Genomic DNA, 22,123 nt, shown 5'->3' with positions numbered 1-22,123 from the left:
CTATCTATCTATCTATCTATCTATCTATCTATCTATCTATCTATCTATCTATTTCAAAATTTATAAGCATCCTGCATCAAAGAATCTCAGAGCAGCATTTAAGAAAATCAATTTAAACAATTAAAAACAATTTGAAACATACGGTTGGCCCTCCGTATCCACAGATTCATTATCTACAGATTCAAGCATCCACAGTTTGAACAAATTCAAAAAATATATAAATTCTAAACAACAAGCCTTAATTTTGCTATTTTATCATTTTATTGTGCCATTGTATTTAATGGGACTTGAACCTCCATGCATTTTGGTATCCACAAGGGTTCCTGGAGCCAGACCCCAGCAGATACCAAGGGATCACAGTAATGCCAAACTCATGACAGTTAATGCCACAGTATTTATGGTGTGAAAGTTGGGTGGTGAAGAAAGCTGACAGGAAGAATATCTATTCATTTGACATGTGGTGCTGGAGGAGAGTTCTTCAGATACCATGGACTGCCAAAAGTCAAACAACTGGGACTTACAGTAAATCAAGCCTGAATTTGCAGTAGAAGCCAAGTGGACTAAACTGAGGCTATTGGGTGTGCGTCATATGGACACTACACCCCCACTCCACCCCCAACTCAGCCTTCAAGGCTGATCTGTACAGGGCCCTAATCAGTAATCCATGGCCCACGCTTTTCAAGATTTTAGTAGGGCTGTTAACAACAGGTTGTCTTGGAGGTCTTTAATTCATAGGGTCACCGTAAATTGAAGTTGAAGCCAACTTGGCAGCAATTAACCCACACAGCATGTGATACACTCCATTTCAGAAGGTGATTCTTGAGACTGTATGGAAAGAGGTTTATATGAATGTTTCTCATGTTTAAATGCCAAAGCATCCTGTGAATGGCAAATAGACATGCAAAAAAAAAAAAATTAAACATATTGTATATCCCATCTTTTAAGGAGAATTCATGAAGGCAAGGAATTATTATACAAATATATGATTCTCTCTACTTGCCATTTGAAGTGGTACAGCCAATATGCCATATGCTTATTCCATACAGAGATTTAACTTTGTGATATACTTAAAACCATTTTCCCCCTGTGGCCTGTTGCATCAGACAGGTGTATGAACACTCAATCTATCTTTTTCTTGCTTGCTTTTTTTAAAAAAAATATCTTGTGCTGCTGATGAATTCACAGTGATTTATGTCTGAGAAATAATATATTGCCTAGCTCTCATGTTACACTTCTCTCCCTTTCGGGAAGTTCAAAGGAGGCCAAATCCCCTAGTAGTGATATTTGATCTTTCAATGTGGCCGTTGCTGTATAAATCCCCACTTCATTTTTTAAGTATCAATTGTTCAGTGGTGTTGCACACCAATAGGTATGAAAATGTTTAGAAGTGCACTAGGAGAGGGCTTGAGATGTTGAGACACCAAAAATAAAAATAAAAATAAATCAAGTATTCTGTATTTATGAATCCCTATCGCACATTCACTGACCATGGATAATCAAGATTGGGCCTGCTATCTCCATCTCCAGTCTCAACAGATTCATTTGAAGTTTTGACTGAATCACCCTAAGCAAGGACCCTTTTATACAGAACAGTTATAACACTATGATTCCCCTTTAACTGCCATGGTTCCATCCAATGGCGTCCTAGGATTTCTAGTTAGGTTTAAGGAGAAATAGCTCAGAAGAAGGAACTGGAAAACCACAACTGAGTATTTCGTGCCTAAGAAAACCCTACAAAACTTATGGGACCACCATAAGTTGACAGGCAACTTGAAGGGTACATACACATACCTTAAGAATTCTCAGCCAGGGAGCCATAACATTCACTAAATGACAAACTACAGGATTATATAGGATTAAAGCAGAACTGTAGTGCTTTATTTGCATAGTGTCAGTGAAGAGGGAAATTGATAAGTGTAAGCTCACTCTCAGCATTGGAAATCCTGCAAAAGGCTCTAGTACATTCTTTACATGCAAAGGTTCTTTCAGACATTTAGATCAAGAGCAATTGAACATGCTCCTCACCCCCCCCCCCCCACCAATGTTGTTGGTTTGCAACTCTCATCCTCTCTTACCTTTTGCTAGGCCAGCTAGGCATGAGGGGAGTTCCAGTGCAACAACATTTTGGAAGCTATACATTCCCCAGACTTGCTTCAGATGAATGGGTGGAGAACAGGTAGGCCAGAATGGTAGCCCATTCTGCTCTTTCATTCAACACATGAAGATGTAAACAATAATGGAAATTTCAATTATTTTTAAAAGGCTTTTTTTATATATAATTCTGGAAACAATAGGCTATAACATGCCTGTTCAGTTAATGTTGCAGGTTAGTTCAGTGAAAGGTTAGAAAGGTTAGGAAGAGATACAGACTAAACTCAGACTATCAATCTAAAAGTAAGCCATGCTGACATGGGATGGGTCAATCATTGGTCTAATTTCAACAGCTTTCTGAAAGAGAACCTCTCAGAGCTCTGGTCATAACAATCTATCTTTCAACCAGCTACCTGGAATGAGAGGAAGAAGGAAGACAGAAGGGTAGGAGAGGCTGCTAGTGTGACTGTTGATGCTTAATCACTACAGAAATTAAATTCAGCAGCAAACCATTAGGAAATTTTTATAAAACTGACCTGTTAATTAATTTGTTAAATTATGTTGTACAGGTTGAGTATCCCTTATATGAAATTCTGAAGTCTGAAATGCTCCAAAATCCTAATTTGGCAAGTTTCTGGTGGCATGGTGGTGTGTTCAGCTGCTTGGTAAATTCAAGCAGGGTCAAGCAACAGCAGAACTCATTGACAGAATCAAATAGAAAACATAAAATTTGATCCAAATTGTTCCCCAATAAAGGAATACAGAAAGGGCCCATGGGGCTCCAGATCTGTTTTCCAGCTATTTTCACCCTGGCCTAACTTTGTGTCAGTTCGGGGCTATGTCCCTGGGATAAAGGAGAATTGGATGTGGCATAACTCCGAGAGTCTTACTGCCTAAGAAAAGAAAGCCAAAACAGAGCAGGAGAATAGCAGCTTTCTCCATGCCTCTCCACATGCCATCGTAGCACTTCCATTCTCTTCCCAAGGGAGATGGTTGTAAAAGTGTGCCTTTTACTGAGCTGGAAAAAACCTGTCTGGTAAAAGACATGTTTTAAGACTGTTCCCCTTGAGAAGGAGAGTGGAAGTCCTAAGACAGCATGCAAAATGGTATGGAGAAAACCATTACTCTCCTGCTCTGTGTCGGTTTTGGTTTTCTTTTCTCACATGATAAGGTTTCAAGTCTCTCTCCATTTCTGACTACAGAAGAAATTTGTACCTAATCCCCACCCACCATGGCCAAAATGTCTTGGAGTTAGGATTCCACTGAATGTTAGAAAACAATTAATTAGTTGTATGACAGTAGACATCGAGAGAGAGAGAGAGAGAGAGAATATAAAGAAAATCCTAAACACAGAAGTGCCCTTGGAAAGTTTTCTTATTTTCTTGCATTTTCTTGCAATGCACTGGTTCATATCTCTGGAGCAGCAAACTTGCTTCATCTTCAATCTGACCTACCTTCAGATATTTAAAGATGATCACCATGTCACTCTCAATCTTTTCTTCTTTTCTTATCCAAGCTAAGCATACCCAGCTCCCTAAACTTTTCATGTGTGGATGACAAACGTGAAAGCTATTAGAACATGTTTAGAAAATTGTCAAACATGTATTACATGGTGGAATGAAACCATACCAAGCAAACCACTTTCTGCATTCTGGCATTATATAAAACCAGATGGGTTTGTTTGTTTTTGGAAGAGAAGAACTGGTCTGCAATCACATTTAAAGCACTTCCTTTTTGCATTTTTTTTCTGTTGCTTCTTATTGCAGGCAAGTGTCCAAAGCTCTAATGTGTTCCATTTGATGGTTAGAATTCTGCTGCAGCTTTGCAGTATGCTGTGCTTTTTTAAAAATGCATTCATAACCCCCTGAAAATTGTATATAGCAAAACAACACTGCCACTGGAATAAATTAAAGAAACCCCAGCAATTAAAATAATATTGTGTTGGCATGCACTTGCGAGCAGTTGTTTAAACCTATTGTATAAATGTTACACAACATTCTAACAAATGGTGCTTGGAGTGCTCCCCTGTTGCTAATGAAGTCAGAAATTCATTCCCAGTAGCTCCATAATGTATTTTTCAAGCCTCTTACTGAACAGTGTACAGAAATCCTGTATAGCGTAAACAAGGACCCTTCAGCAGTAACATGTAATATTTACCTCTCGGCTATTGAAATTATAAAGAGGTGACTCCAAATAAAACCCAACCTCCATTCTTCAAAACCTATTTCAGGGGGAAATTGTTTGGCACCTAATTCTAAACAAATTATCCTTAAAAAAAGAAATGGCAGCTGTTTGTGGTTTTATTTTATGTAATACACTTTACATGGAATAATCAATAAACCCAAGAAGTACAACTTTGCTATTTCTAATTGAAATTATAACTAGGAGAAAAATGCAGCCTTTGGGAATGTGCTCCTTGCACTATGCTTAAATGAAAGGCTAATTTAGGGGCTCTTTATACATCCACTGAATGGTATAGGAATATGTTGGAAGCTGTATGGGAGGGAACAACAAAGCCCAATCAATGCCCAGCAAAGAGGGGAGGTAAGCCAATCGGAGAAGATAACCAGGTTAAATGGACACACCTACATTAGTTTGCTTCAAACATTATTGCAACACCATAAGCCAAAGCTTCTGAATTTGATTTAAAATAGAGAAGAATTTGTCCCACATTCAGTAGTTTTTCTGGAAGCTTCTCCCACACTGGCCATCTCACTGTTTCAGTTCCAATGATCTGTGATGATCCCCTGTGGTGATAACCCCCATGAAAATGATACTTTAAACCCAACACTTCATTCACCCTTTGTTACTTGGAGGGGAGAGTCTACCCTTCAGCTGCGTTGCCTAGATAACAGAAGAAGCCCATTGCCATACTATCAGTCCTGTTTATAAAGACATTTGCAAATGCTGGCAAGTTGTTATCGAATAGGAACCAAATGATGGGTAGTTCCCATTTCAGTGAGATGATGATTCTACTCTGTGTTTTAGTGTCAAGTTTAAAGTAATTATTCAAGGTACAAGCCCATCCACAAAATAGGTTCAACACCTTAGACAGGTCCTTAAAATTCGTAACAAAACCCATTGCTTCACTGAATATGGAAGTCACTCCCTCACCAGTGGAACAAAAATAAATTCTCATCAGTCTATATAACCCATTTCCAGTATGGAATTGTTTCCAGTATGGAGAAGACCACATTGTACCTGCCTGTTATGAATTGTTATGGATGAATTCACCTTATTCATTTTATTATGATACTAGCAGCTGGATGCTATGGCTATTCAAAGACATAGGTGTGTTAGTCTGGAAAATCAGGATGCAAATAGATCTTGTAACACCTTTGAGACTAAAAAAAGGAACTAATAGCATGAGGTTTCATAAACTTGAGTTCACTTCCTCAGTAGACTGAGGAAGTAAACTCAAGTCTGCAAAAGCTCATGCTACCAGCTTCTTTTTTTTTTTCCAGTTAGTCTCAAAGGTGCTATAAGTTCCCTTTGCATTGTGGCTATGTGTTTGATGTAGGATCTCAACACAAGAATGTTAAGGAAAAAGCAACATGGGACATACAGTAGTGAAATAAAACTTGTATGTGAGAGAGTGACTCAGCAGAAGCCAATAGAGAATCACACAGGTGTGAATGGTAAGACAATAAACGAGTGCTGAATGCCAAGGACAAGAATTGCAGACTGGATAATTGGACACACCTGACAATTGTAAAGTGGTCAAGGCTGAGATGATGAAATCATTAATTGTGGGATGAACAAAGAGAACCAATGGGAATGATGTACACGCCTACTGGGTGGAAACAGACCACAGTAGGTGGTGCCATGATATGGCTATAATAAGGACTATACATCCCAATGCATTTTGTGGGTTGTAGTGGATTGTTGTGTGGGTTGGAGAGTGAGGAGTTGAGTATTGTTTGGAGCTGTGTATATAGTAGAATAAAGTAGATCTTTTATATAAGACTACTGAGTTGTCTGGTGTCTTGGGTGAAGCTACAAGAACCAGCAGGACCCTGGTGAAGAAGGGAGAAGACTTCTGTGGAAGCAAGAGTGAGAAGGCTTGGAGAGTTTGTCAGGGTCTTCAGCCAGTTCTCTGCAACTCTTGCAAAGATACAACAACTGGCCAAAACTGGTCAGCGTGGTGCACAACCAGGTGGTGAGTTCCAGGCCAGGTGAAGAGCCACAACTCCCATCATCCCTGACAAAGAATGCAATATTTACCAAGCAAACTGAGAGCGGATGGACACATCTATAATATTAAATCTCAAAGGACATGAAATTAATAATGTACATGCCTAGATTTTGGCTAAAACATGGCCAGTTGGGTAATGTATTCATTGTTGGCCACTCTGAAATCATATGATATAAAGTGAGACAGAAATATTTTAATAAATCCAAATAATTTCTGACAGATAGGAATATGGAAAACTTCCTGTATCATGTAGCTCAGTCTTATCTGCTACAGATGTGCACAATGTGTAGCCTTGGGGCTGCATGTGACCTTCCAAGGCTTTTTAAGTGGCCCCAAATTCCTCTGAATTTTTTGCACTGCCTTTTTCTGACCCAAATGGAGGATGAATTGTCCTTGTGGAATCAACCAAGAGTGCCAACTCACTTTTTAAATAGGATCCCTTGCATTGTTTAACACTAAAAAAAAGGCCAGTTTTTGAAAACAAGAAGTGTACTTCTAGCCTTTTCCAGGGATTATATTTGGGTTTTGCAATTTGTGGGGATCTCAGTAACAAACAAAAAATCCCCCCGCCCCCAAAGATCTGCCATAGTTGTCCATCTCTGATTTACCATGATTGTCAGAAGATCTCCAGGGAATCAAACAGAGGCTTCTTCCTGCTTAACCTAGAGATATATACAAAGCATGTGTTCTGTCATCTACCATGGCCATGTGTCCTACTTTTCAGATGTGTGCTAGAGCATAGTCCTCTGTTTGAGGGCATTCTCAGTCTGAATGGCTGTCCTGTGCAAGATTAGTTTAAGGATCAAAGAGGGAAAGATGTGCAGAGAGCAGAAACCTTGAAGCTGTTCATTAATAGTTGCCCGTTTTCTAGACAACAGATGCTACACACTATTAACACCATATTCCATCTTGCTTTGGCAATACTCAGTGGAATTCTATGATATGCACTTTAGAGAGAGCATTTAGAATTCTCAGCCAGCAAGCTTTAGTCCCTCATCAAACTACAAATCCCAAGGATCCATTCTGTTACCATGATAGTGCTATAACTATGTAGTGTGAAGAGAGCTCTGGTCACCATCTTTTCCCTGTGGTAAAAGGTATTCTATTTCCATTGAAATTATAGAAAATTATACAATTGGTTCTTAGTTTACATCTAAGCCTGTATATTCTCTCTTACACTGATATATAAATCTATGACCTCTTTAGATTTATTTGGAGGGAGAGATGCTTTTCTTCTTTTTTTGAGTGATGCATGTCCATCCTGTCTACACACTGAGCTGCAGCCTTCCACATTAGAGTGCATTTGCAATTCTGACAATACTTTTGCAACTGTACTTAACTATGCAGCCAGAAGAGGATATCAAAGAAAAATGGTTGTAGTATTATTCCGGAAAAGAGCCAAAGTCTCTTATGATGAAATATGGTCCCAACTGTGCCATATGTGTGCTTCAGTGAAGATAAATATTCCCCATATAATTCCTTGGAGAATTCATAGATTGCAACTAATGGGAAATCAATCAGATGAATACCCTTGAACATGCAAAAGTTTTACCCTAGTGATTTAAATTTCCTAAAGAAGTGCCTGCTCTAAAGACAAGTTAAGAGGCTGATTCATCTTGTCTGAGGATTATTTTGGGGAGGGGTGTTTTATCAAAGTCTATGTCTCTTGGGAGTTTATCAAAATCTGCTGCTCCAGCAGCTTTCACTTGTAATGCAATGAGGCTTATCATTCTAGGGGTAAAACTGTGAGTTGCACTTGTGAATATGGCTGACACAGAAAGGAGTCATTTCAAAAATAATTTAAAAGGTCCCATGATAATTTCTACACCTGTATTTATTTAAACTACATCAGAATGATATGTGTGTTCCGTTCACTTTTGATCTTAGTCAGGCTGCTATGACCCTTCAGATGTTCTTGGCCTACAACTTTATCAACATCTAATGGCTGGTAGTTTCCATGTCAGTAGGACAGTGAATCTATCTTAGGCCCATTACAGACGGGCCTTTGCTCCACCCCCAGTACGTACTAGGGGTTGGCCGAGGATGCAGCATCCAATCAGGCCTCACCCCTAGTACGTACTGGGGGCATAAAAATGGCAGCGCCATATACACATGGGCGCCACCATTTTGACGTGACTGATGCTTAGTGTCCGCATGTCACAGCATGGTTGTGACACAGCAAGTGTGCCATTGGAGCCTTGCGGCGTCACAACTGTGCCGCAAGAAGAACTCGATTTTTGCGGGTTCTTTTTTCTGCGCGGGGGAGCCACGCGGTTTCTCCACTGCGGCTCCCTCGTGCAGCAAACACGGATGCCGGCAGAGTGCCCTTTTTGGGAGCTCTGTAAAGCACCTTAGGTGTTAGTTCAGCTTTTTCCTTCTAAAGTACTCATCCGAGGTGCTGATCCCTATCCTCAAAATTTGGACTTAATTGCAGAGCAAATGCACTGCCCCCCGACATAGAACCCACTAGAAACCCTTTCCATGGTAGCCATTAGTGAGGAATTAAGGGAGTTGCAGTCCAAAACATCTAGAGGGCCATATAAGCCTGGCCTTCTTTAAACAGACATGTTTATTATCATTGTAAGCCAGTGCACAATGTTGTGCTAGCAAATTATATATATTAGATCATTAGACAGATACAGAGCCAGATTATCAATGGTGCAATTGTTCCAGGCCCTCACTGAATAAGTGCCCAGTGCTGAAGAGGAGGAAAATATTGCTTACTTCCTTTTCTACCCCAGTCCAACATATCCTGTATTGCTTATTTATCTAATTTCTGTGCTACCCCTGCTAAAATGGGTCACCTATGTGGCACAAAGGGGCACTCGTTTTTGGAATTGCTCCAAGGCCCCAAACACTTTAATCCCACCTTAGATAAACAGATGGGAGAATGTGGGAGGGAGATGCATATATTGTGCTGTTTCTCCTCTAAAGAGTTCACAATCACTTATAAAATACTTTTCTCATTTTGTCCTCAGAATTATCTTTACATTCTGTTAGGCTGAGGGACTGTGACTGCACCTGCATCATATTGTTACTAAGTGTCATCAAGTTGGCTTCAACTTATGGTGACCCTATGAATGAGAAACCTCAAAGTCACCCTGTCAGGTCTACTTAGGTTTTGCAGACTTAGAGTCATGGCTTCCTTGATTGAGTCTATTCATCTGTAATGTGATCTTCCTCTTTTTCTTCTGCCTTCTATCTTACAAAGCTTTATTGTGTTTTCTTTGAGTCAGGTCATCTCCAAAGTACAACAATCTCAGTTTAGTCAACTTGGCTTCTAGGCTTGATTTGCTCTAGGACCCATTTATTGGTCTTTTTAGCAGTCCATAGTAGCCACAGAAATCTTCTCCAATACCACATCTCAGAATATTTGGTTTTCTTCCTGTCAGTTTTCTTCACTGTCCAGTTTTCACAACCAATCATAGAAACTGGAAATATGATGGCATGAAGAATCCTACTTTTAGTATTAAATTATATATCCTGACACTTCAGGATCTTATTCAGTTCCTTCCTAGCTGCCCTTTCAAATCCTAATCTTCTTCTGATTTCTTGTCTGTAGTCTCCATTCTGATTATGTATGGAAAATCTGAAGTATTTCAATATCTTCATCATCTCCATTAAAATTATGCAAATCTTCTGTCGTCTTTATTTTTGTTTTCTTAATTCCACCTGTAATCTTGCATTTGCATTTTCTTCTATTTCTTTCTTTAGTAATCATTCCAAGTCTTTGCTATTTTCTGCTAGTAGTATAGGCCAAATTTTTCTACAGTTTTTAATTCTGCTCTGTTTTCTACTTTTGCATTCCAATTGCCTATGATTAACAAGAATTCCTGCACTGATGTGGCATGAATTCCCTCCTGGACTACAGCATAAAATCTTTCAGTTTCTCCTTCTTCTGCCTCTATAATTGGAGCATAAACTTGGGTTATGGTTATACTGATGGGTTTTCCCTGAATTCTTATTGATAGTATTCCATTAGACTTTGGATTATATCCTTTGACTGATTTTGCTATGTTCCTCCTCACTGTTAATGTATTTCTTCTTAGATTTTCATTTCCAGAGTAAAACACTGTCCTTTCAGCTTGAGTCCAGTTGTTTCATTACCCACAAAACTATTTATATTTGCCCCCCTTCTACCCCAGTAACTCATTTAGTTTCTTCTGACCTGGGAACTTCATCATCTGGCATTATCTCTTGTTTCATTTTACATTGCCTCATCATAGGTTTTTCATGGTAAAAGAAAATCAAGAGGCAGGGAATACTGTGCTTCCTTCTGTGCAGTACCAACAACTGTTAGCTGTGGTGTTAATGCTGTGGTTTCTGAGAGATTCTCCACCAGTGTAATCCCCCACTACTTCTGCTGGCTAGTAGCAGTTTGGCACATTTAATCTGATTCCGCAGCAAATCCTGCCTGACATGGGAGATCCTACCACAAGCATGTCTGCCATGAACATCTCACCTTACAGGTGCATGCAATCCCATCACCACCAAAAGGGAGTCCCATGGTGAGCTATATGAGTGGGCTTCCTAGATGGAACAGTCTGTTCCCAAATCGTGGAGATTTGTATTAGTATTACATTAACCACTCCTGGCCTTGGGGATGAGGGTAGGATGAGGCTTCAAAACTCATAAGATTCAACTTGGGGATTTATAAAATCTGGAATCAGTCTGGGAACATCAGTAGAGTGATTTAATGTTTACTCAGGCATCCTTAAAATGTGTTGAATAATCATGCAAAGAGAGGGAATGTGTGGTCAGCTCTGGCCAACAGCATGTAAGCGTCATGCTACCTGAAGACAGTAGAATTAATAGCAGGGGCATTTAGGGGAAATTACCAAGGAAGCCTCTGTCCATGCATGCAGAGACACACAGCATGTTTAATCTGTGATGGCTTCTTCACTTCCTAATGGAAGGACTGGACACATAATAAAATTTAGTGTATTCTTCTGTTTATCCACCTCCATTCCCTTCCTTTTGCTTGTTCTTGTCTTCTGTGTGAAGATTCTTTCATACCACACAATTACAGCACTTCGATAACACTACCTATGTTTCTAGAATGTAACCACTTTGGTAAGGAACTGTATCTTTCTGCAACCCCATATATGTGAATGGGACACAATAAATAAGTAGTTCATTGTGTTGATGATGATTCATATCAGGAATAGTGAAACAGCGGTAATTAGCTGGGCTATCTGGGGCTCATGAAAATTAGAGTCCAACAACATCTGGAGAGCCACCCATTTCCCATCCCTCATGTACTTCAAAGTACTTTGAAATCTCAATGAGCACGATACAAATGCAAGTATTATCATTTATAATTTATGTCACTAGTTTCCCCCTTCCCCTCCCCCATCAGAAATCACTTTAAATTACCATGGCTACTTTCTGTGACAATGAGGCAATCTGAAATAATTTTTCATAATTATTGTATTTTTGGAAGCTCTCAAAGGAGGTTATTATTGAAAACAAAAACACCACAAAAATACAACAACCCTAAAACACCATGTTTATTTTAGCCTGTGCGATTTAAATGTCACTGTGTGCTCACGCTGTACAGCTGGAAATAATAACTGTCTTCAATTACCTCATCTTTGATGCTTGCCAAAAAGTACATGCAATAGCATGTTTAATTCATCATGTTTTGTTTGTACATTAATAAAAGGAAATTGCACAGACAGGAACTGCAAAGCACTGCACTGCACAAGTAACAGCTAGGCACCAAGGCTTTGCTTTAGAGGTTTTGTACGTCTTTCCAGTGTACAGAGTTAGAAAGATGGAATGATGGAATGAAAGCTGTGTGGTTGGCATTGGAATAAGGATCATGCAATAAGGGGTGCAAGTTTTAAGGACTTCATTTGAACAACCCTATTGGCGGCTCTTGAATTCAACAGGCCTCTTCATCATAAGGATAGTGCTAAGTAAAGGAGGAGAAATACATAAAATCAAAACTGTGCATTAGAGGGGTGTTTTGGATTTTGACAGATCCTAAATCCAGAATGGGTTGATTTGAGCACATTCAGGAGATCCAGGATCCAGTAAGATTCCTCCAAAACTAACCAAATTGTGGTCTGAACACATATGAAGTTTCATTAGGAATTTGGATTTAGAGGGATGGAGAGGCATAAATGTGTTTCTAAAAATGGATGCATTTCTGCATAGGCTTTCCATACAAACACCAGGGATGAAGAGGTAGGAAGACAAAGAGAACATTCCATGTAGTCTTCTGACTGGCAGCTGTAACTTGTATTTAGAGTGTTTCACACCCCCACCCAAGCTTTACCTAGTCTCAGTGCTGTGAAGAAGTAATTAAATAAAATTAAATAAAAGTGTGCATATCCTCCCAAAACATTTCTTGTTTCTTAAATAGGACCATCTCTAATAAATAATAATAATAATAATAATAATAATAATAATAATAATAATAATAATAATAAATGTACCCCTCCCAGAAGGATCGAAGTAGGTTACAATCATAATACATAATACAATAATACATAATACAATAACAAATATAAAACATATAAAAATAAAAATTACGTAATCCCCTTACCCCCCATTATAAACTAAATGAGAACATTAATTAAATTAAATTAAGAAAATAAACATAATTAAAATGAGGCATCATGGGACAGACCAGGAAAAGCCATATCAATATCAAGGGTCTGTCACTCAGGGACTGATACATATGCTATGAATCATTTTCATAAGAATTGCCTAACAAAACACATACATACACAAATATTCCAAACAATAAAATGCTCTTGCTCAAATCTGGAGCCTCGATACATCTGAAACCTGACAAGTTTGTTACTCTTTCTTACTCCAAGGTCTGACCCCTGCACTCCTCCTCTTTCTCAATATCAAGTTGATATGAAAAGAGGTCTTGGAAGCATGTAGTCAAGAGGCCATCCCCAATGCAGGAAACTAGCCATATCATATAAGGAGATCTGTGACCATCTTTGGAGGTTCTTCATGGGGGAAGCTTAAGAATAGATCAATCAATATTGGAATCTGCATAATCCTTTCAATAATAAGAGTGATGGTGAGTGATAGACCCTGTGAACAAAAAGCAAATATACTTTCCTCTGGAAGTGATAATTCATTGTCCAGAGACATTTGCATTGATTGTCCAGGCATTCACAAATTCCCACCTCATTCATCTCTCCTGGAAATTTATTTTAATCCCAAAATCTGTCCCAGGATATGTTTTGCCATATAAATATGCCTGTTTAGGCAGCCCCAATTTAATCTTTCTTGAGTTCAGACAGATTCTCTGTCAGTATCTTACTTGATTCCTCAGCATTACTAGTTATTCCATGATCCACAGGCAGCTGCTGAGCCATCACAGCACCCCCTGACTGGAGTCCTGCTGCTGAGCCCCTGGACCACAGATCTCAAGCAGGATGGTAAGGTGAGATAAGAGCAGATAGATAAGTGGGATCAAGATTATGTAGAGTTTTGAATGCTAACAAAAGCAGCTTATATCGGATCCTAAAAGGAATGGGCAGCCAATGGAGAGATACCAGGAGTTGAATTGCATGATCCCAAAGGCAAGCCAAAAAGTTAATCTTAGCAGCAGAGTGTTGAATGGAAATTAAAGACCTAAAATGGGACAAAGGGAACCTCATCAAAAAAGACTGCAGTAGTCAAGGTAAAAGATAACCAGGGCATGAACTAAAGTCTTAGCAGAAGAGACCAATTGAAAAGGTCTGATTTTAGCAATACAGCCTGGATCTGGGGGGCAAACAAAAATGAAGAATAAAAAATAAAGCCAAAAATATTTGCCTCCTTCACAGGCCGTATAGGGACATTATTGACCTTAATAGAAAATGTATATTGTAAAGTAGGCTTTGGCAGAAAAATGAGTAATTCTGTCTTAGCCATGTTAAGTTTCAAATGCCAATGACACCTCCATGTTGAGATGGCTGAAAGACATGAAGTTGCACATTGTTCCATATCCAGAGAAAGTTCTGGAGTGGAGAAATATAGCTGGATGTTGTCAGCATAGAGGTGATACTGAAAACCATATGAACTGATGAGATTACCTAAAGATAAGATATATAAAGAGAATAACAACAGACCCCAAAAGAGCCAGTGTGGAATATCAACTGACTAAGAGCCTCTACAGACTGACATAAAGAGCCAACATGGGGGCAGAGTGAGGGCATGGCAACCGCACGCCAGCTGCCCCAACTGTGCCCCCATGCTGTCCCACACTGGCCATCTGACCAGATGGCAGGTGGCATCACACTGCGTCTTTGGTACAGCCTTTACATGCGCTGCAAGGAAGAAGTGGAGAACAGCCAAGACCTCTGCAGCAAGATCTTTTTTCTCCTTGGAAAGGCCAGATCAAGGCCGCAGCATGTAGTTGCTGCTGCCCTGATTTGGTGAGGAAAGGGGCGGCTGCAGGCCACTCCAAAGGGGCAGTCTATTGAGCCCCTAAGAGGAAGAAGAAGATACCTGACCCCAATTTGAATTGCCCAAGCACCCTTGGCTTCTATAATTGAGATAATAAAATTCCCTTTTAAATATTGATAGTGGGTGTCCTCTCAAGACCCTGGCATTTTGGACAACACCTTAGAAGGAGCAACCTGCACATGTCATCCAGTTCTACCAAGAAATGTTTGTTGAAAATCTATTTGGCAGTTTATTTTTTATTTTAAAAAATCATTTTTCAAAAAGTGAGATAGAAGAAAGCTCCTTCAACCTGTTTATCTTGAAGGCTGGGGAGTGGTGTAATGGTTTGAGTGTTGGACTATGATTCTGGAAAACAGAGACTGAATTCCTGTTTGGCCATGGAAAACCACTTGAGCTAGTCACACTCTCTCAGTCTCAGAGGATGGCAATGGCAACCCCCTTCTGAAGAAATGTGCCAACCCTCCCCCCCAAAAAAAACAAAACATTGATAGGATCATGTTAGAGTTGCTGTAAATTGGAAAAGACTTGAAGGCACAGAACAACAAGAAGAAAAATCCCTTCATAAAACATTGTGCCTGCAAATTTCATCAAATTCTGACAAACAGAAAATGTTTAAAGTTTTTCATTAATTTCCAGTGTTGGTCAATGGAAAGCACAGGAGTCTGCATTTTTAAATCAAGATTTAATTTGATTGCAAGAAAAATCAAGTGGCTTCTAAAGTAGTCTGTGTCAAATTGAGTTCTTGTATGAATTAGAATGGCATCTGATGCTAAGCTCAGACACTAGGGTCTTATGCTGTGTAGGTTGGGGGGGGGGTTAAGCAAAACCATTTAAATTGAACTGAAAACTAAAATTAAACTTAGATATCTACTGAAGTATGTAATTATACCTACTGAAGTATGTAAAAGTTCCCAATTCCCCAAAAGTCTTTCATGTATTTCATAACTTCAAATAGAATTAGCTTCAGTTTCTCATCTGTGAAAAGGCTATAACAAGGATCTCCTTGCAATTAGCCTAATATCCAAAAGTCTAAATTTGAGCTATTCAGGGATCTGGCATTTGACTGGAATCCTGAAGAGCATCTAAAATCTTGGATAATGAACAGACTCAGATAAAACAAGAATGGCTTAGCTCTCTTTGCGAACTGTGTAATGTTTGTGGCAGATCCATTCCTTAGGTGTCTGGGGAGATGTTAACAGTTGGCCCATAGCTTTGGAGAGGGAAGGAATAACAGAACAAAACAAAAGAGTCTGTACTCTTTAAGCATATAATAAATCTGCATTATTACTTCAAAGAAATTCAAGTCTTTAAACACAACAAGATACAGTCATATTACTTTTTCCAAACATCAAGTAGTACATGCATAAGTATTGATGTTTGTGCCTTGAATTTCATGTGACTAATGTGAAAGTCATACTTCTTAACTGTTGCAAATTTTTGCCTATGGAACCTTTGACATAATAAAATGAAATATAAGCTCATAACACTCTAAAAATTCCTTGAGACTATGGATTCTGTTTCATGCTATGTGAAGTTTCACGTCATGAAAGAATGCTATTCCTGAACCAATTGTTTGGATTGTGGAGAAGCAGGTAGCAGAAAATTGAATAATTTATTATGTAGAGACTTGTAAAGATTCCACATCATTTTGAGAAATGTGCAGTATCCTTTATGAAAGATAACCAATGTTTTTGTGTTTTTTATTTTGCTAATAAAAATTCTGGAAAATAGATATTCAAGATGATCTCAGCCAAAATTTGTATGGCTACATTTCACTTCTTGGCAGACAAACACACACACATCTTTGACTTCACACACACACACACACACATCTATATCTGCCTCTATCTATATCTTCTAAATGTTATTAATAGAGTCAATAAATTTCCACTTTCATGACAATATAATCACCCAGAACTTGGTGGTTGATTCCAGGCTCTGGGACTCCCTGCCAAAGTAGATCAGTCTGTCTCCCTCCATTGTCCTTCTAGGCAGCAAGTGCATTTTCATACAGAAAGGCTCTGACAGCACTCGAAAATGCTATTATTTGTTTGTTTGTTTGTTTGTTTGTTTGTTTGTTTGTTTTTACTACAGCTCTGAAAATTCTCCAGCCAGAGTGGGAGAGAGAACATGACTACTGACTTGGGTCTAAAAAAGGATGAGAAGGTGGGGGGGAGGGCTCATTACTTTTCTATGAACTCTTAAGCAAACCCTAGGGCAGAGGTAGGGAAGTGTGGCCTATAAATGATATGAAGCATGTAGGGCCCTGTTCTGGACTAACTGAAGCCCTCCAGAGACCACAAACCCCCCACAGCCCCCCAAATTTTAATTTTTTTAGTCAAAACGAGCTGGAAAAAAATTCCTCTAGAAGGAATGGCCCCTTCCTCCTCTGGAGATGCCAACCCTACCCACCAGAAAAAACTACAGATAGATGAAGTTTCCTTATACTAATTAAGTTCATTGTTCCACCTAACACATAATTTTCTGCTGTACAAATAGGATCTTTAGGCTCTGGAATAAAATACAGCCCTCTTAACTTCTCATCTTGGCCTGCTGTAACACTCTTTTTCCCATTCTGCCATCATCAGGTGATTTCCCAACTTCTGTGTTGTTTCTTTTTAAATTGTTCCCATCTAAAAGATTGGAATGTTTCTCCCAAGTCTAAGTAACTGGCAGTAAGACCTATAAGTTAAATTTTAAGCTCACATTTTAGTTTAAAGCTTATCGTATATACTCAACTATAAGTTGACCTCATGTATAAATTGAGGGTAAGTTTTGGGGGCAAAATTATGGATTTTGATATGACCCATGGATAAGTCGAGGGTAAGACTTAGGGGCCTATAGCAAAGGATCTAAAGGATGAAGCAAAGCAAAACAATGTCAAAGAATTTACAAAATTCCAGCAGACATAACTCTTTGTGCTCAATCTTAAGGCTGGATGGATGAGAGAGTAGAGGGAGTCAGTGCTTCCAGGACAGATTACACTCTTGCTTTTCATCAGGGGGTGGTTTCTTCTTTTAAAGAAGAGTTAAGGTACAGTACTTACATTGACCCATGGATAAGTCGACTCAGTTTTTTGGGGTCAATTTTTTGACTTAAATTTCTAGACTTATACATGAGTATATACAGTAGTTAGTTCAAAGCTTAGTTTAAAATATAGTTACAAGCAGTAAGAATGTTAAACTGAAAAGCTGGCATTTTTAATCTCAACCTTTGGATGCACCCACCACTGGAAAACAGTCTTCCAGAACTTTCCTGAAATTCAGTTCAATCTTTGGACTGCTTAAAATTCATTACCTTTAGTCTACAGCGAATGATAAAAGCTCTCCAGGGTTCTAGACAGGTCTATTCAACCAGGAATCTTCTGTATTCAAAATATGCACACTATCACACTACTAAATTAGAGTTCTGCAGTGGAATAACACAATGTAGCAGGATCTTGTGTTACAGTCTGTGCAATGTGGAATAAGAAAGTTACAGCAGCATTCCAATTCCATTGAGAGTTCTTGGGAATTAAGTTGTGTAAAGACATAATGAAGAGTTAGAAGAATATTACAAAAATATATTTCAGTTTGTGACCATTCCTTTCACTCAATACTCTTCAACTAAGTTAGGCCCTATACAGACTGGCCCTGGAAAGGGCACAATAGCCATGGCGGCGTGGATAAGTGGTGCTCCTTTGTTGCCGAAGTGGCATGCAGCATTACAGCACCCTGGGGGTGGAGTTGGGGAAACTATGCCCCAGCTCTGCCCCCAGGGTGCTGTGATGCTGCATGCCACTTTGGCAACAAAGGAGCACCACTTATCCATGCCTCCATGGCTATTGTGCCCTTTCCAGGGTGCAAAATGGGGCAGCTTTTTGCAGCTTCTTTTTGCACCCTGGATAGGCCAAACCAGGCCACGGCATGAGGTTGCCACGGCTCTGATCCAGCTAGGAAAGGGATGGCTGGAGGCCACCCCTTTGGGGCTGTGTGTACAGCCCCTTAGATAGTGTTTCTATGAGTGGAAAGTCTTTCCATTAGAGGAAGGACACTTTTCGATCCAAACTTCCCAGGGGGCAAAAACTGACTTCAATGTACTCTAGCTTTGGGATCTTGATAGATGAGAGATTCCATTTGGGATCAAAACATGGATCAAGCCTTTATTTACTAAAGGATTGCCCTTTCTCCTTCATCTAGATGGTCCCTTATTTTTGACATTAAAACCATAAGAACTGTCTGATCATCAGTCATCACCATCACCACCACCACCACCACCATATAATAAAGAGATTCCATGTTTCATGGTTAGAATGCACTAAGGAAAGCAAGTGATTTCAAGAAAGGAACTTTATTTAGTTTTCTGTGAATTTTCTGGGCTATGTGGCTGCATTCTGGAACAATTTATTACCATTGTTTCACCTGTAGCTGTGGCTGGCATCTTCAGAAGGTGGTGGCATGGAAGCATGTGGGTTTATATACTTGAGTGACCCTTAGTTGGGAGGAAGTGCTTTATGTGTTAATCTGTGTGTTGGTCTATGATTGAATGGCAAGGCCTCAGGGTGGGAGGATATGTGTGTCTATTTAATTGGCAATCCTTGTCTGTGGGGAAATCCCCGAGCCTGGATAGTGTTCATTTGTATTTACTGAGTCTTAATTTTGGTGTTCTTTAGGACTGGTAGCCAAACTTTGTTTACCTTTAGTGTGTCTTCTTTCCTGTTGTCATTGTCCATGTGTTTGTGCATTCCAATGGCCTCCCTGTGCATTCTGACCTGGTAGTTGCTGGCATGGTTCAGAATTTCAGTGTTTTCAAATAGTATTCTATGTCCATGTTGGTTTATGATGTATTCCTAGTGCCAATTTTTCTGGCTGGCCCTGTCTTTTCTGGTTTGCTCAGAACTTTATTTTATTTTAATGAGGAAAATAACAAGCTAACACTCAGTTTGGAATTTGGGTTACACCATGCTATCCAACTATCTTGATATGTCAGGGATAGTCCCAATCAGTTCTTTGTTGTCCCACTTTTTAGCTACTTTTAAAATGTCCCAGTTTCTCTCTCCTCTTCCCCCTTTTCTCTGTTGTACTTTGGGACTGTGCAGACTGGTGGGAAAGGCCAACCTGGGGCCGAGTTGGGATGTGGCATCCACATGATGTTCACCCTGGTTCTGCCCCCAGGCTGGCGTGATGCCGTGCACCACAGCACACAGTGTGTGGTGTCATGGCACTCCTCTGGTGCTGCATCTAGATGATGCAGCACCAAAGGAGTGCCATAAAGCCACAGGGCCAATGGCTATGGCACCCTTTCCAGGACGCAAAAAGGAGCCACTTTTTGCAGCTCCTTTTTGCGCCATGGAAAGACCATATCAGGGCCGCAGCTTGCAGTTGTCACAGCCCCAGTCTGGTGAAGATGGAGGCAGATGCAGGCCACCCCTTCAGGGGCAGTCTGCACAGCCCCTTAGTTTACTTGCTTGCACTCATTTAACTAAACAGGGAGGAGGCGAGAGGAGGGATTGTAATCTTGCCATTCCCAGTAGGCAAAAGAAAACTGCTGCAGCCTCTCCTATGTATTCTTCCTCAAGAATATCTTTTGCCATCTTGACCACATTCTGAAGTTGTTTGGCCACATGTGTCCCAGTTTTCATATGTTGAAGGGTTTGTTGCACCACACACTGCTTAAAGAAGTGAAGAATATTGTGACAAATATTGTGTGAGGCCACAGAATGTATACAGCTGTGGAATGGGACATAGACCAAGAATATGAAGAATTTTGCATATTTGTCGTAACAGTAACCAAATTGTTGAGTTTAGACCACTAGTATGCATTTTAAATCTCCACACCAGCTACAAACTGCTTATGATTTTATTTTGTGCTCCTTTATTATATATATATATATATATATATATATATATATATATATATATAATCTTCTAAAATCCTAGATTGAATTTTGTGAAACAGCTTTTAGGATTCTCATACTGAAGAAATGATTGCTCCTTTCATGCAATTATCAGCTGTAACAGAAAGTGCTTCATGAATATTTTCTTAAAACTAGTGGAAAGCAGCACATTTCACATTGGTAAATAAATTTAAAATACCTTTTTTCAACTTTTATTTCATATTTGAATATATTTCAAGTTCAGCAGCATCATTTTAATAAAGTGCATAATGAAGTGTTATTGCATCTTCCTGCTCCTCTTCCTCCTCTCCAGCTTCTAGACTATCTTCTGGACGCTTCATCTTTTGTCCTATATAAGACAGCCGATGAAACAATGTTCACTAAAAGTGATACTGAACATTGTTGTTGTTGTTGTTGTTGTTGTGTGATTTCAAGTCATTTCTGACCTATGGCGACCCTAAAATGGAGCTATCATGGGATTTTCTTTGCAAGAGTGATTCAGAAGAGGTTTGCTCTTGCATTTCTCTGAGGCTAAGAGAGTCTGTCCTGCCCCTAGATTACCCAGTGGATTTCCATGGCTAAACTGTGATTGGAATCTTGGTCTCTAGAATGGAGGTCCATTGCTCATACCATTACTCTGATTCTGAATATGCTCACTGTAAAAAGACAATTGGATGAAATCACGCTGGTGTGGTCTAAAATATATGCCATCGGGTCCTTAATAATCCTGTTGTAAACATGGGTCGTCTGCAAGCCAACCCACTGAAGGCTAAAATGATGCCTGAATATTATTTTTATTCCATATTTTCCTGTTGTGCATTGAACAAAAGAATAAACAGAAACGGTGCACTGATGTTATGTGGATTGCAGACCAGCAAGCTGGTCTGAGGAGCAACCATTCAAACATTTGATCATTGGGATCTTTGGTTACCATTGCAGGATTTCCTTTGGCTATTATTTAATCTTTCAAATGACAGAGGATTCAGCAAGATACCATGTGAGCTGGACAAAACCTAATAGCTATTGAAGGGCTTATGTACCTTCAGGTATCTTATCACACTGTTTTAATTATCAACTATTTTGATTTTTTTTTTTTTTTAAGGTAACATTTTCCTGTTTTGCTAAGCTGGAACAAGGCACAAAGGCTCCTGTGAAAGGCAACACTGATGTACAATGCTAAAGTGAAAACGCTTCACAGCCCTGCTCTAGATACAATTTCAGTATAAAACAATTTGCTTTTGTGTAGGGCAGAGGTTTCCACCAAACTGTTACCTGTTTTCCACCCATAGTTTTATTCTAGATAGCTAAACACTGGATAAACACATAACTATAATTAAAACACTAAAGCAATTCAAATACACCAATAGGAAGCAAGGAGATAGAACCCCTCAAAATAAAACTTCATTTTAATTTGATTTTACAAATTGGCCATCCTTGGTTTTTAATAAATATTTGCTTACAATTCCTATACTTTAAGAGTTTGTTCATGCCAAATTTTAAAGCAAATTGACCTGTTGCCCACTTTCTCTTGGAATATACTG

Source organism: Sceloporus undulatus, chromosome 2 (genome assembly GCF_019175285.1).
Source record: "Sceloporus undulatus isolate JIND9_A2432 ecotype Alabama chromosome 2, SceUnd_v1.1, whole genome shotgun sequence".
Taxonomy (NCBI): Eukaryota; Metazoa; Chordata; class Lepidosauria; order Squamata; family Phrynosomatidae; genus Sceloporus; species Sceloporus undulatus.
This window is presented reverse-complemented; position numbering follows the sequence as displayed.